Source organism: Phoxinus phoxinus (assembly GCF_949152265.1).
Source record: "Phoxinus phoxinus genome assembly, chromosome: 5".
NCBI lineage: Eukaryota > Metazoa > Chordata > Actinopteri > Cypriniformes > Leuciscidae > Phoxinus > Phoxinus phoxinus.
Window position 1 is genome coordinate 1991296 of NC_136880.1, and position 14044 is coordinate 2005339.

Sequence of the window (14044 nt, forward strand, 5' to 3'; positions counted from 1 at the left end):
GCCAGTGAAATGCATGGTCCGAGGAGAATGAGTGGAGAGTTGGTGAAGTGTCCTGGTGAGTTGCTATCATTTAGCAACGCAGCAATGAGATAACGACACATTTTTTTTTTTACTGTCATTGAATAGCACCGAGTGAAAAGTCAACGTTTTCTTTATAGTGGCAGTGATCATGACGTTAGTTCAGATAAGTACCGGTAACCTTTGTCATAGTACTGGTAAACTTTGTCTTTGTCATCTAGAAATAGAAGGCATCGTGCTAGCTATATGGGCGTTTCTAAGCGTTTCTCTTCCTCCTGAAAATGTAGTTGCAAACGTAGCCGCCACGCGTCTGTCGCGGTGTTTGGCAGGTGCTTGTGCGGGCGGTGCCGTCCCATGGAAACTGCGTTGGAAAGCTTACTGTAGGGCAGTGAGTGCGTTTTGGTCGCTGGTCGAGGAGCTCCCCCCGCGACCAGATGTGACGTGCCTCACTCAGCATCCAGGAGGCACGCTGCCCGAATCTGTTTGTGCTGAAGATAGCACACACACATTTCAGGCAGGATCATGGTCCCCTTCAAGCCAGCACGCACGAGTATGTTAATTGTTTGTTTACTTTTTACACGAAGTCTTATGAACCAACTTAAACAGTTATAGGTGACTAGAGATGTGTTGTATAGACAATGATCATGTTCTATAATCTGCTCTAAATACTCTCGTCTACTACTCGTCTCTCTAGTCACTCTCAACGCTCTTGTAGTGGCAATTTTAATCTTTTATTTCTTATTTTGTGTTCTCAATGGTAAAATTGAATGACATGTGTTCTGTATGTTGAGCTTTATGTTGTAACGTTGATACAGCTGTGTGTGTGACACTGAGACAGAGGTGAGGAGACCCCAGGCTAGGGAGGGGTTGAGGCAACCATGGGGGTTCCTCAGTTCCTGCCCTCTGGGGTGGGTGTTTAGAGAATGCTTTGATAAGAACATTATAAAACTACCAGCCAAATAACTCTCTGTGTCTCACTCTGCCCTGCAAACTGGCCTGTAAAGGTTGGGGGTTTCACCCCAGCCTTTGGCTGGCCTGTGTGGCTAGAATGGGAACTATTCTTGCAAGAATACATTTTAAATACAATTTGGATCTTGACGTCTCTTTTGCCTGGGAATGCGGTGTTTGTTAAATATTGTTTTTTGCCACAACAATTGGTGTCAGAAGTAAGGATTCCATGGAGTTCATTTTGGCCCTGAGACAGTGGAGACTGATCATCCTAAAGCACCAGGCTTTAGCCCTACCTTGCAGATTTCAGAGAGAGGGACCGCATCAGGGCCAAGATAACTTCACTGGAATTAAGAAAAAAGAACCGGTGGCAGTGCATCTCAGGTAAAGAAGACAATCAAATTATTTTGTTTTGTGTAACTTTTGGTATAACTGTGAGTGAACCAGGGCGGCTGAAGACTATTTCCATGGTACGTGTACTATAACCTGATTTGTATGCAGGCTTAGAACACTCGTTTCGTGAAACTAACTGAGATCTGCAGATCAGATCAAGTGGTTTCAAGTTGATTGGTTGAACTATTTTGGGCAAAGACCGGTACAGATTATCAGTCGGGATTAATCAGATATTAATCTAAAAAAACATAATTGGTTCAGCTCCTGGCGATTTTGGATAAAAGTCGCATCTGTAAAGAGAGACGTCTCACAGATTATTAGACGCGCGTCAATTTTGTAAATCCTGGGAAATAGAAATCAGCCGGCATGGGACATCTCACAGTAAACTGAATAATATATATATACCGGGTTTTTCTGTAAAATGGGAAAAAAGAATTATGGCCAGAAATGCATGCAAGAAATTGGGAAACGGATAATTGTAACAAAAGGGTTTTTGTGATCGTGTTCAGCGTGTGTGTAAAACTATGAACAGACAGATAATTGTTGAACTGAAGGAGAAGATAGAAGATAAAAGAGAACAGATGTAGAAAGGAACTGGAAAGTAGGGAAGGATAGATTTTTTTTTCCTGATGGAAATAACAAAACAGTGAATTGTTGGATTGAAGATAGATGGAACATTGAATGTAGGGATTGATAGAATTTATGGAACTATTTATGAAGGCCTGTTAAGTCAAATTAAGTTGAAATGGTCTGAAAAGTGAGTTTTAGATAAAAATAAGGCATTGAGTATGATTAACAGGGATTAACATGATATAAAGAAAAGGAATGTTTCATTGAGCAGAATGGGCAACATTCTATATGTCAGTGTTAATTATGATGTGAATGTGCTTTATTGTATTAATGTTATGAAAACAATGGTATTGAAGCATAGATTGCCATATTTTTATAACAAGAGTTGAAGGTGCAAGCGGCCATAAGGCTGTCTGTGCAGTTTAGGGGACTGAGTAATAGTATGATTTTTGTGAAACAGTAGAGACAAGTGGGACTGAGGAATAATGTTGAGCAGTCTGCAGATTAACCATTTGATAGAAGAATAAGCTTTCAAACCAGTGTTAATGAAATTGATGACATGCTAAATGTCTTTATACGGTATGAACAGTTCTGATACAAATAGTGAGACAAGAAGAAGAGCAAATGCTGTAACCAGCTGAAGCTCTCACTTTAAAGAGATTTGCAGACTATGTTTTTGTAAAAGTTTGATTCTGATTGGAAAGAAACAATAAACATAGACTGGCTCCAAACAAAGAAAGTGCCAAAATGATACAAATTTGAAGGAAATTCTGTGTTAATATGTGTTAGAAAATAGATTAATGTTACTATGATTTGGCTATTGTAATTTAATTTGCAACTGAGATTGCATTAGTAGCTCTGTTTGGATTGCTGCATGGGATGTTGCAGTAAATGGGGAATGCATTTGAAAGCTGATAGTGACCAAACAGTATGAAACTCAAACAGTAAAACAAATGGTCAGAAAGAGCCTTTGAACTCTTTAGTGTGGTTAACTTGTAAAGAGAGGACCATTTTCTTTAGGAAAGACAGAGGGGTTATTTAGCCTTTGAACTCAAGGGTCATGAAGACAGTAAAGCTCAAGCTCCCCTGGGTTTTTTTCGAAGGTCCTTCTGTGTAAAAACAGCTTGATCTGGTCATACAGGGGTGACGGGAAAATAACTAAAGGTTGATTGTTTTTTCTTTTTAAAGAAACGCTTAACAAAAGGTTTTAGATTATTCTAATTGCGGATTGGTAAACTCCTAAGAAGAGAAAATATAGAAGCCAGATATTATCCTATGGTAATTGAGAAACTGACAACTAAAATTTAGATGAAATTGAAAGGTTATTGAGACTCAATAATAATTATTTGTTCTCTGAAGATTAAATAGGCTAAGCAGAAGCAGTATTGAAGGATTAACAGTTGCTAAATGTAAAATGCGTAAAAGGCATTTGATTAAACAAAAGCTTGTTCGTGTTGACTATGAAAGAACTAGAAGCTGATGTGTTAATTTTAAAAGATAAGCTTGTGATTTGGCTGAAACAGTTTAAGTAGAACCAACACTCATTCTGAGTAGAAATTTATAATGTCTAAATTCCCTATAGGGGCAAAGGAAACTATAAAAGTTATGCTTGAATTGAAAATGCATTTAATTTATGGAAAAGATAACTCAAACTAGGCTAGAGTTAACAAGATGGTAGATAAAGTCTGAAGTTAGAAGTTTTGGAAAGTGCAAAAGTACCAATCCTGAATACCTCAAGAGTCTCTCTCATTCGAATGTCAGCTAAAAGCTGTTATCTGAGCCTGTGTTGTAAATGATAATAAGATATTTATGGTAAAGCACAGTGTTTCAGTTGAAAATCAGACACAGAGATGTTATAAGAAATAATGTTACAGGATCTTATTCAATTAGGGAAAATTGTAAATGTTTAAAAGTAAAACTGAATGACTTTAAAAACGTCTTTTAAAATAATACAGTTTTTGACTTGTTTATTTTAGAACCAGTGATTTTTGTCTGATTTTAGTCTCCACCATACAGGCCCGATGGCTCCGGCTACAGAAGTAACTGTGCACTGAATGTACGGCAGAGAGCTGCACGGGTCCGATTTTGTAAATCCGCACCCGCCCGTACCCGCAGGGCTTAAAACCGCATCCGACCCGTTTTCCGACAGCAGCACTAATTAAAATCCGCAACCCGACCCGACCCGCTTAAAATAGAACCGAGATCCGACCCGCACCCGAAATAAAATCAGTTTAGTCAATCACATTATAGACACACTTTTTTCAAATTTGTATTGCCTTTGGCGGCTTGCCTTAACACAAGGACAACAGCCGAAGCTGTCAAAAAGCCGATAGCCTAGGCCTACATGGCTAACGCGTTACCACAAAACAATTCAATTTCGTCTAGCACATCAGCTTCACAATTTTATATATATTTATATATTGTTTCATCAATATTAATTATATGAGAAGTTAAAAGCATAGTAGGCTAGCCTAAGATCATACGTTGTGCAATATGTCGGGAGACAGAGGCAGACATTATTGACCACTTCATTATAAGTTTCTTACTGTATAAAGCCTTTCTTTAAATTGAATTTCGTTTTGTATTAATTTTAAATGATGTTTTATAACTAGTCTGAATTTAATAAATAAGAAGTAGCCTAATAGCAGGCATCAGGACACGGAGCGGATCAACGGCGCATGAACTGGAAATTAACGAAACTCAGCGTATAAGCTACATGCCTCACAGACCTGAGAAACATATAGAAAGCTTGAAATGTGTAGCCTACTTTTAAACAAAACAATTCAAAACGAAAGAAAACAGCTCTGTCTCCTGTCCTGGCTATATTTGACATAGGCCTATAGCCTATTCAATAATCATTAGGCTACTTTTCCCGTTTCTTTGTGACGTTTTCATGAACGAGTCATCACCTCTCAATAGTTAATATTGTTATTTGGTGTTCAGTTTATACAGGTTTTCAAATGTTATTTAATAAAAATATTATTTTTTTCCCCTGTGGCTGTGTTTGCATTAAAGGGATAGTTCACTTTGAAATACATTTTTGATATGTTTTATCTTACCTCAAGGACATCCAAGATGTAGGTCTTTGTTTCCACAGTATTTTCAATTTTGATATTTTTAGGTCAAACCATTCTTGTCTGAAAGTCATATCATGCAGGTCTATGGGGTCCACCTCAAAGAGCATGCACAGAGAAGTCCAAATGAAACATGATTTAATGACTCGTAAATGTAAGTACACATTGATGGCCTAAGACACGAAACGAGCGGTTTGTGTGAGAAAACGAACAGTATTTATATCGTTTTTACCTCTTGTAACAAAGCCATGACCAAGTGATCTGAGAGCGCGCGCGCTTCCTTCTGTGTGACGTGTGCGCAGACTGGTGCATAGAAATGTATACACTAGATTTCGCATTAAAGACATTCGTTCCAATGAACTGCCGTAGCCAAGGCGACATCTAGTGTATACATCTATGCACCAGTCTGCACACACGTCACACACCAGGAAGCGCGCGCGCCCTCAGATCACTTGGACCTTTTACAAGGCGCCGCATCTCACTGAACCCGTGTTTAGACCCGCGTTTCCCCGTGTCCGACCCGACCCGCACCCGTATCCGACACAGTTGGATATTTTTCACCCGTTTGAGCAAAATTTGCGGGTCAGCCGTCGGGTACCCGCGGGTACCCGAACCCGTGCAGGACTCTGATGTACGGTTGTTATCTAAATTTCTAAGCAGCTAGGTTGCTGCTATTAAGATGGTTAATGGATTTAAGTGATTAAATACTGTTGTTAATAACCTGTCTCCATGTGTGAACAGGCTCTGGTGACTCTTGAATGTGCCTTTTTCTAAGCTCCAGAAGACAACTGATTTTGTTGAAGAAAACGATCAAAGATTGTGTGATGAGAAAGAGCGGGTGCCAGTAGCTGTGTCCCAATGTGAAGGCTGCATGCTCCGAAGGCCGTATTTGAAGGCCGATTGGCCGTATTTGAAGGCCGATTGCGTCACAGCGGCGCGACGAAACGTCACAGCGGCGCGACGAAGGATGTCCCAATTCAAAGGCTGCACACCTGGAGGTCGCATTTGAAGGCCGATTGCGTCATCGCGGCGCGATGAAGGCTGTCCCAATTCAATTCTGCATCCTCCAAAGGCCGTATTCGAAGGCCGGTTGAGTCATCGCGGCGCGACGAAGGCTACCCTGATTCAAAAGCGACGCCAAATGCACCCTTCATTTCCCCGTGAAAGAAAGGATGCATAAACAGATCCTTGCGGCCTGATTCTACCCCATAAGCCATTGCGCGCCGGTGACGACAGCATTTTTATTATAAAAAAATTACGGCCGAGAGTTCGGTGGTGGACGGCAAATTCACATATAAATGTAAGTATTATGTTTTCATTTGCTCAAATAGCTAGTGAGTTAAAAGCCACAAGTTTTCCTTTCTTATAAACTTCATCTTAACTCATTTATCACCATTGCGTGACTTCATTTGTAAGGTGGTGCAAAACTTGTGCTAATATTTAGTTTAATAATTGTTTCAGGGAGCAAGGAGCAGACAGCTAAATTTATTAAATTGCAATTAAATCAATTAAATAAAAATGTATTGTAATATTTGCACTAGTCTGTCTCACTTGTGTATTATAATACATATCACTCACCCTATAAAGCCCACAACAATAAGAAAAGCAGTAGATAAGGCAATGGGGTTTTACTTTTATGTGTTTTTGTAGTGCTGTCATGCAAGCTACGTCTACAAAGGTTTTAACTATAAGGTTAAACCCTTTAACTATAATTTAAGGTTTAAGGAAATTTTTCATGTACCCTTTTCTGCTTTTTTATAGCAATTCTGGAGAAAATGGGTCTGCTGGGGAAGGTAACTCCCATACAGGCCAAAAAATGTATTGTGCTGCTGTTGTTAACGAGGCATGGTTAATTTGCTCTGCCTTAGGATTGCAAGTGTCCTGGGACAGGTGAGGGTGTGAGTGGGAAACCCACTGCTGAATCTTGGCCCTGTTTTGTCCTCATGGATGAGGTGTAGGGACAGAGGCACTCCCTGTCCTCATTGCCTTAATCCCTGAGGACAAACCAGGGTCAAGTTCAGCAGTGGGTGCCCACGGTAAGGAGGAGCCAGGGGCACCAGCACCAGCACGAGCACCAGCATCAGCACCACGAAGAAGAGACAGAGAGGACAAGTTTTTGGACTTGATTAGAGAAGACTGGGACTGCATAGGCGAGGAGAGCACAGGAGAGTAGGGAGAGGATGGAAAGGCTGTTTTCTCTTCTTGAAAAATGATTGAGAAATATATATATATATATATATATATATATATATATATTTGTTTAACTTTTTTTAACTTATAATTTTTAAAAGGAAAAAAAAAATTCTGTACATTTATTTATTTATTTTTATGCAACTTTAAATGTGTAAATAAAAGAAAATTCATTGCTCTGGACATTGTTTATTTTTGTAATGACAGTCATAATTTGTACATGAAACAAATGATTCTATACCTTTTTTCCCCAACTATTTACAACATACGTAAAAAATCTCAAAATCAACATACACATTTAAATTTACAGTACATAAAATAAGAAAAAATTATGTAGACTTTTCTTCCGCTGAGTGCGAGACCCTGGTGTGCTGCTGGACCGGGACAGGCTCCACAATAGAGACCCTGGTAAGGCCTCCTGCTGGTGGGATTTCATCTGATGGTCTCTGAGTGTTTGAGTGGATATTTCCACCATCCACTAAGTTGTCTACCAACCGGTTTGCAGGGCTGACTCATGAAATAAATATTGAGATACTTTAATACGCTTTATTAATAACCACTAATACCGCATTGGGGAAAAACTACTAGTCATATATTTCAAACCTTAGTAAAGCAAAATTATCTTGCAGACTCTAATGTAGGCCTACTTAAGGTATCAAGAGTAAAAGTATGTATTCTGCAGGGAAAAAACCTCCTTGTCATTAACGAAGTTTGTAGTTCCTTACATTCCACCACTGGTTATTTTGAAAATGAAAGTAACAACGTGTAGGTCTATCGTCACAATATTAACAAATTGTTTCTAACTACAGCTCCGTCCCATTTCAAAGGGCGCATCTGAAGCGCTCGGACCGGTGTAGCTTACGGACGATTGTTTGTGTCGCCTAGCAACAGTGACAGCTGCCGATGACGAGCTGGAGAAACATTCGCACTGGACTTTTTTATATTCAACTGGGTTTTATATTTAAATAGCGTTGAAAACCTGTGTAAATGTATGTACCATGGTCCATTTATGTGCATAATAAAAAGAATACACTATAAAATCGCATCAAAGTAAGATATAAATGAACATTTGAACCTTCGGATAAGCCGAAAGTACATGACCTGAAACATCCTCACCATGTTCTCCACTGAAATATAAAACATAAAAATTGCAATAGCCAATTCTGGGTCCATAGCTGTTTACTCAATTATATCAAATTAATTATCAGGATGGCTGTAACGTACTCTCGCACCGTTGCTTGGCGCCTGTAGAAAATTCCACGAAGGCTATACTCAAAGGACGCATAGGCTGCATAATTTGAAGTCTGCGGCCTTCGAGTGATGAAGCCTTTACATTGGGACACAGCTAGTGTGTACGAGTGGCTTACCCAGCGACAGGCGCGATCTTCCTGGCCAGGGGACGACCTAAAACAGGGAGGCTCACGCAATAACACTGAGCATCTCCTGATTGGAGGTGTTTTATGTGAGAATGGTATGATAGTTGAGTGATTACTGGAGGCCACCGGGGTCAGCAGAGCACTGAGGGGGGAGATGAGCTGTGAGGAGTTACGGCAGTCTGACCCAGAAAAAGTGCAGTTCCTCTATATACCACTCACCAGAAATACCGCATTCACTGTATGGCTTGTTTTCAATTGGGACAAGTGTCTGCAACTATGCCAGGGGACAGCACCCTGATGAAGTTTTATAGATAAAGAGCTGATGGGAAGGTGCTTTCAAGAGCCAGCTGAGACCATGATGTTAGGGCTGGGCGATAAAACGATAACGATAATTATCGCAATCTAATTTTTCTCGATAAAACGATATCAAGAGTTCGATAAATGTTCGATAATGTTTTTGCGGCAAAAACGGAACGAATCTCATTTGAACCACGCGCCACACAGACCGTTTATCCGCTCGGCTCAAAGTCCAAACGGCAGCGCTAGCCGCGAGCTTACTAGGGCCCTGTCCCAAATGACGCACTTCATGTGGACTTTCGGTCTCGTGGACTTAAATTGCGCGTGCTCGCTGAGTCTACGAGTCCGTAGACCGTCCCATTCATCATTTTAACGCTCTGAAGTGTGCTCAGCAGCGCCCCCTTTGTACCCTTGAAACGGTCTTCCGCGAAACCCGCATAGATGCAGGCTTCACTTCACGCACTTTAACTACCCAGAAATCCTTGCGAATTTGCGAAAGGACAATCAGACAACGAATGGGAGGAGCTTTCGCTCACATTAAAATGAAAAGAAAATATTTAAGTGTAAATATAATTATGGTTTTTATGACCTATGTGTAAATATTACCTACAGTTTATACAAACATATGGTCATCAACCAGTGGTTGATGTCTCAAACATAAATATATATTTAATATAAACATAAATAGTGCACTGAATAATAGGCTACGATCGCATTATGATTCATTAAATAAATATAACCGAATGGCAGGGCTTTACTGAATCATATGTAAATGTAGAAATATAATATTTAAACAACAACCGGACCGTCTTCCTATTTCCGGCTTGGCGATCGAGTCTGTCCCAAAAATACCTCTCAATGCGCCCTCGTGCACTCACGCAAAGGGCCCTATAGGTCTGCACTACATGACGTCACCAAAGTGTGGACTCTGAGGAAGTCCACAAGTCCGGAGTGTGCCATTTGGGACAGGGCCTAGAGCAGACGCGTTTACTCTGATCGGTCTCGGTCACGAGATCCAGTGAGAAGGGCTTGAATTCAGCGAAGAACACAGATGTCTCAGTGATTTAAACCAGTTTAAAGGCAGATGAAACGGCGCTGACGAACAGGAGGAACACTGTGAACAACGATACAGTCAGAAGCTTTCCCGTCTACACATTCCCATAATTTACTTTTAAACTTAACATAGAAATGTATACACTAGATTTCGCATTAAAGACATTCGTTCCAATGAACTGCCGTAGCCAAGGCGACATCTAGTGTATACATCTATGCACCAGTCTGCACACACGTCACACACCAGGAAGCGCGCGCGCCCTCAGATCACTTGGACCTTTTACAAGGCGCCGCATCTCACTGAACCCGTGTTTAGACCCGCGTTTCCCCGTGTCCGACCCGACCCGCACCCGTATCCGACACAGTTGGATATTTTTCACCCGTTTGAGCAAAATTTGCGGGTCAGCCGTCGGGTACCCGCGGGTACCCGAACCCGTGCAGGACTCTGATGTACGGTTGTTATCTAAATTTCTAAGCAGCTAGGTTGCTGCTATTAAGATGGTTAATGGATTTAAGTGATTAAATACTGTTGTTAATAACCTGTCTCCATGTGTGAACAGGCTCTGGTGACTCTTGAATGTGCCTTTTTCTAAGCTCCAGAAGACAACTGATTTTGTTGAAGAAAACGATCAAAGATTGTGTGATGAGAAAGAGCGGGTGCCAGTAGCTGTGTCCCAATGTGAAGGCTGCATGCTCCGAAGGCCGTATTTGAAGGCCGATTGGCCGTATTTGAAGGCCGATTGCGTCACAGCGGCGCGACGAAACGTCACAGCGGCGCGACGAAGGATGTCCCAATTCAAAGGCTGCACACCTGGAGGTCGCATTTGAAGGCCGATTGCGTCATCGCGGCGCGATGAAGGCTGTCCCAATTCAATTCTGCATCCTCCAAAGGCCGTATTCGAAGGCCGGTTGAGTCATCGCGGCGCGACGAAGGCTACCCTGATTCAAAAGCGACGCCAAATGCACCCTTCATTTCCCCGTGAAAGAAAGGATGCATAAACAGATCCTTGCGGCCTGATTCTACCCCATAAGCCATTGCGCGCCGGTGACGACAGCATTTTTATTATAAAAAAATTACGGCCGAGAGTTCGGTGGTGGACGGCAAATTCACATATAAATGTAAGTATTATGTTTTCATTTGCTCAAATAGCTAGTGAGTTAAAAGCCACAAGTTTTCCTTTCTTATAAACTTCATCTTAACTCATTTATCACCATTGCGTGACTTCATTTGTAAGGTGGTGCAAAACTTGTGCTAATATTTAGTTTAATAATTGTTTCAGGGAGCAAGGAGCAGACAGCTAAATTTATTAAATTGCAATTAAATCAATTAAATAAAAATGTATTGTAATATTTGCACTAGTCTGTCTCACTTGTGTATTATAATACATATCACTCACCCTATAAAGCCCACAACAATAAGAAAAGCAGTAGATAAGGCAATGGGGTTTTACTTTTATGTGTTTTTGTAGTGCTGTCATGCAAGCTACGTCTACAAAGGTTTTAACTATAAGGTTAAACCCTTTAACTATAATTTAAGGTTTAAGGAAATTTTTCATGTACCCTTTTCTGCTTTTTTATAGCAATTCTGGAGAAAATGGGTCTGCTGGGGAAGGTAACTCCCATACAGGCCAAAAAATGTATTGTGCTGCTGTTGTTAACGAGGCATGGTTAATTTGCTCTGCCTTAGGATTGCAAGTGTCCTGGGACAGGTGAGGGTGTGAGTGGGAAACCCACTGCTGAATCTTGGCCCTGTTTTGTCCTCATGGATGAGGTGTAGGGACAGAGGCACTCCCTGTCCTCATTGCCTTAATCCCTGAGGACAAACCAGGGTCAAGTTCAGCAGTGGGTGCCCACGGTAAGGAGGAGCCAGGGGCACCAGCACCAGCACGAGCACCAGCATCAGCACCACGAAGAAGAGACAGAGAGGACAAGTTTTTGGACTTGATTAGAGAAGACTGGGACTGCATAGGCGAGGAGAGCACAGGAGAGTAGGGAGAGGATGGAAAGGCTGTTTTCTCTTCTTGAAAAATGATTGAGAAATATATATATATATATATATATATATATATATATATATATATATATATTTGTTTAACTTTTTTTAACTTATAATTTTTAAAAGGAAAAAAAAAATTCTGTACATTTATTTATTTATTTTTATGCAACTTTAAATGTGTAAATAAAAGAAAATTCATTGCTCTGGACATTGTTTATTTTTGTAATGACAGTCATAATTTGTACATGAAACAAATGATTCTATACCTTTTTTCCCCAACTATTTACAACATACGTAAAAAATCTCAAAATCAACATACACATTTAAATTTACAGTACATAAAATAAGAAAAAATTATGTAGACTTTTCTTCCGCTGAGTGCGAGACCCTGGTGTGCTGCTGGACCGGGACAGGCTCCACAATAGAGACCCTGGTAAGGCCTCCTGCTGGTGGGATTTCATCTGATGGTCTCTGAGTGTTTGAGTGGATATTTCCACCATCCACTAAGTTGTCTACCAACCGGTTTGCAGGGCTGACTCATGAAATAAATATTGAGATACTTTAATACGCTTTATTAATAACCACTAATACCGCATTGGGGAAAAACTACTAGTCATATATTTCAAACCTTAGTAAAGCAAAATTATCTTGCAGACTCTAATGTAGGCCTACTTAAGGTATCAAGAGTAAAAGTATGTATTCTGCAGGGAAAAAACCTCCTTGTCATTAACGAAGTTTGTAGTTCCTTACATTCCACCACTGGTTATTTTGAAAATGAAAGTAACAACGTGTAGGTCTATCGTCACAATATTAACAAATTGTTTCTAACTACAGCTCCGTCCCATTTCAAAGGGCGCATCTGAAGCGCTCGGACCGGTGTAGCTTACGGACGATTGTTTGTGTCGCCTAGCAACAGTGACAGCTGCCGATGACGAGCTGGAGAAACATTCGCACTGGACTTTTTTATATTCAACTGGGTTTTATATTTAAATAGCGTTGAAAACCTGTGTAAATGTATGTACCATGGTCCATTTATGTGCATAATAAAAAGAATACACTATAAAATCGCATCAAAGTAAGATATAAATGAACATTTGAACCTTCGGATAAGCCGAAAGTACATGACCTGAAACATCCTCACCATGTTCTCCACTGAAATATAAAACATAAAAATTGCAATAGCCAATTCTGGGTCCATAGCTGTTTACTCAATTATATCAAATTAATTATCAGGATGGCTGTAACGTACTCTCGCACCGTTGCTTGGCGCCTGTAGAAAATTCCACGAAGGCTATACTCAAAGGACGCATAGGCTGCATAATTTGAAGTCTGCGGCCTTCGAGTGATGAAGCCTTTACATTGGGACACAGCTAGTGTGTACGAGTGGCTTACCCAGCGACAGGCGCGATCTTCCTGGCCAGGGGACGACCTAAAACAGGGAGGCTCACGCAATAACACTGAGCATCTCCTGATTGGAGGTGTTTTATGTGAGAATGGTATGATAGTTGAGTGATTACTGGAGGCCACCGGGGTCAGCAGAGCACTGAGGGGGGAGATGAGCTGTGAGGAGTTACGGCAGTCTGACCCAGAAAAAGTGCAGTTCCTCTATATACCACTCACCAGAAATACCGCATTCACTGTATGGCTTGTTTTCAATTGGGACAAGTGTCTGCAACTATGCCAGGGGACAGCACCCTGATGAAGTTTTATAGATAAAGAGCTGATGGGAAGGTGCTTTCAAGAGCCAGCTGAGACCATGATGTTAGGGCTGGGCGATAAAACGATAACGATAATTATCGCAATCTAATTTTTCTCGATAAAACGATATCAAGAGTTCGATAAATGTTCGATAATGTTTTTGCGGCAAAAACGGAACGAATCTCATTTGAACCACGCGCCACACAGACCGTTTATCCGCTCGGCTCAAAGTCCAAACGGCAGCGCTAGCCGCGAGCTTACTAGGGCCCTGTCCCAAATGACGCACTTCATGTGGACTTTCGGTCTCGTGGACTTAAATTGCGCGTGCTCGCTGAGTCTACGAGTCCGTAGACCGTCCCATTCATCATTTTAACGCTCTGAAGTGTGCTCAGCAGCGCCCCCTTTGTACCCTTGAAACGGTCTTCCGCGAA

The 14044-nt window shown here is 41.0% G+C and overlaps 1 protein-coding gene across 2 annotated transcripts in view; it reads left to right on the forward strand.

Annotated features, from left to right (window-relative positions):
• Nucleotides 1-14044, forward strand: part of LOC306998034 (NACHT, LRR and PYD domains-containing protein 3-like) — a 108534-nt gene that overhangs the window by 65421 nt on the left and 29069 nt on the right. The gene's annotated exons all lie outside the window — the stretch shown is intronic.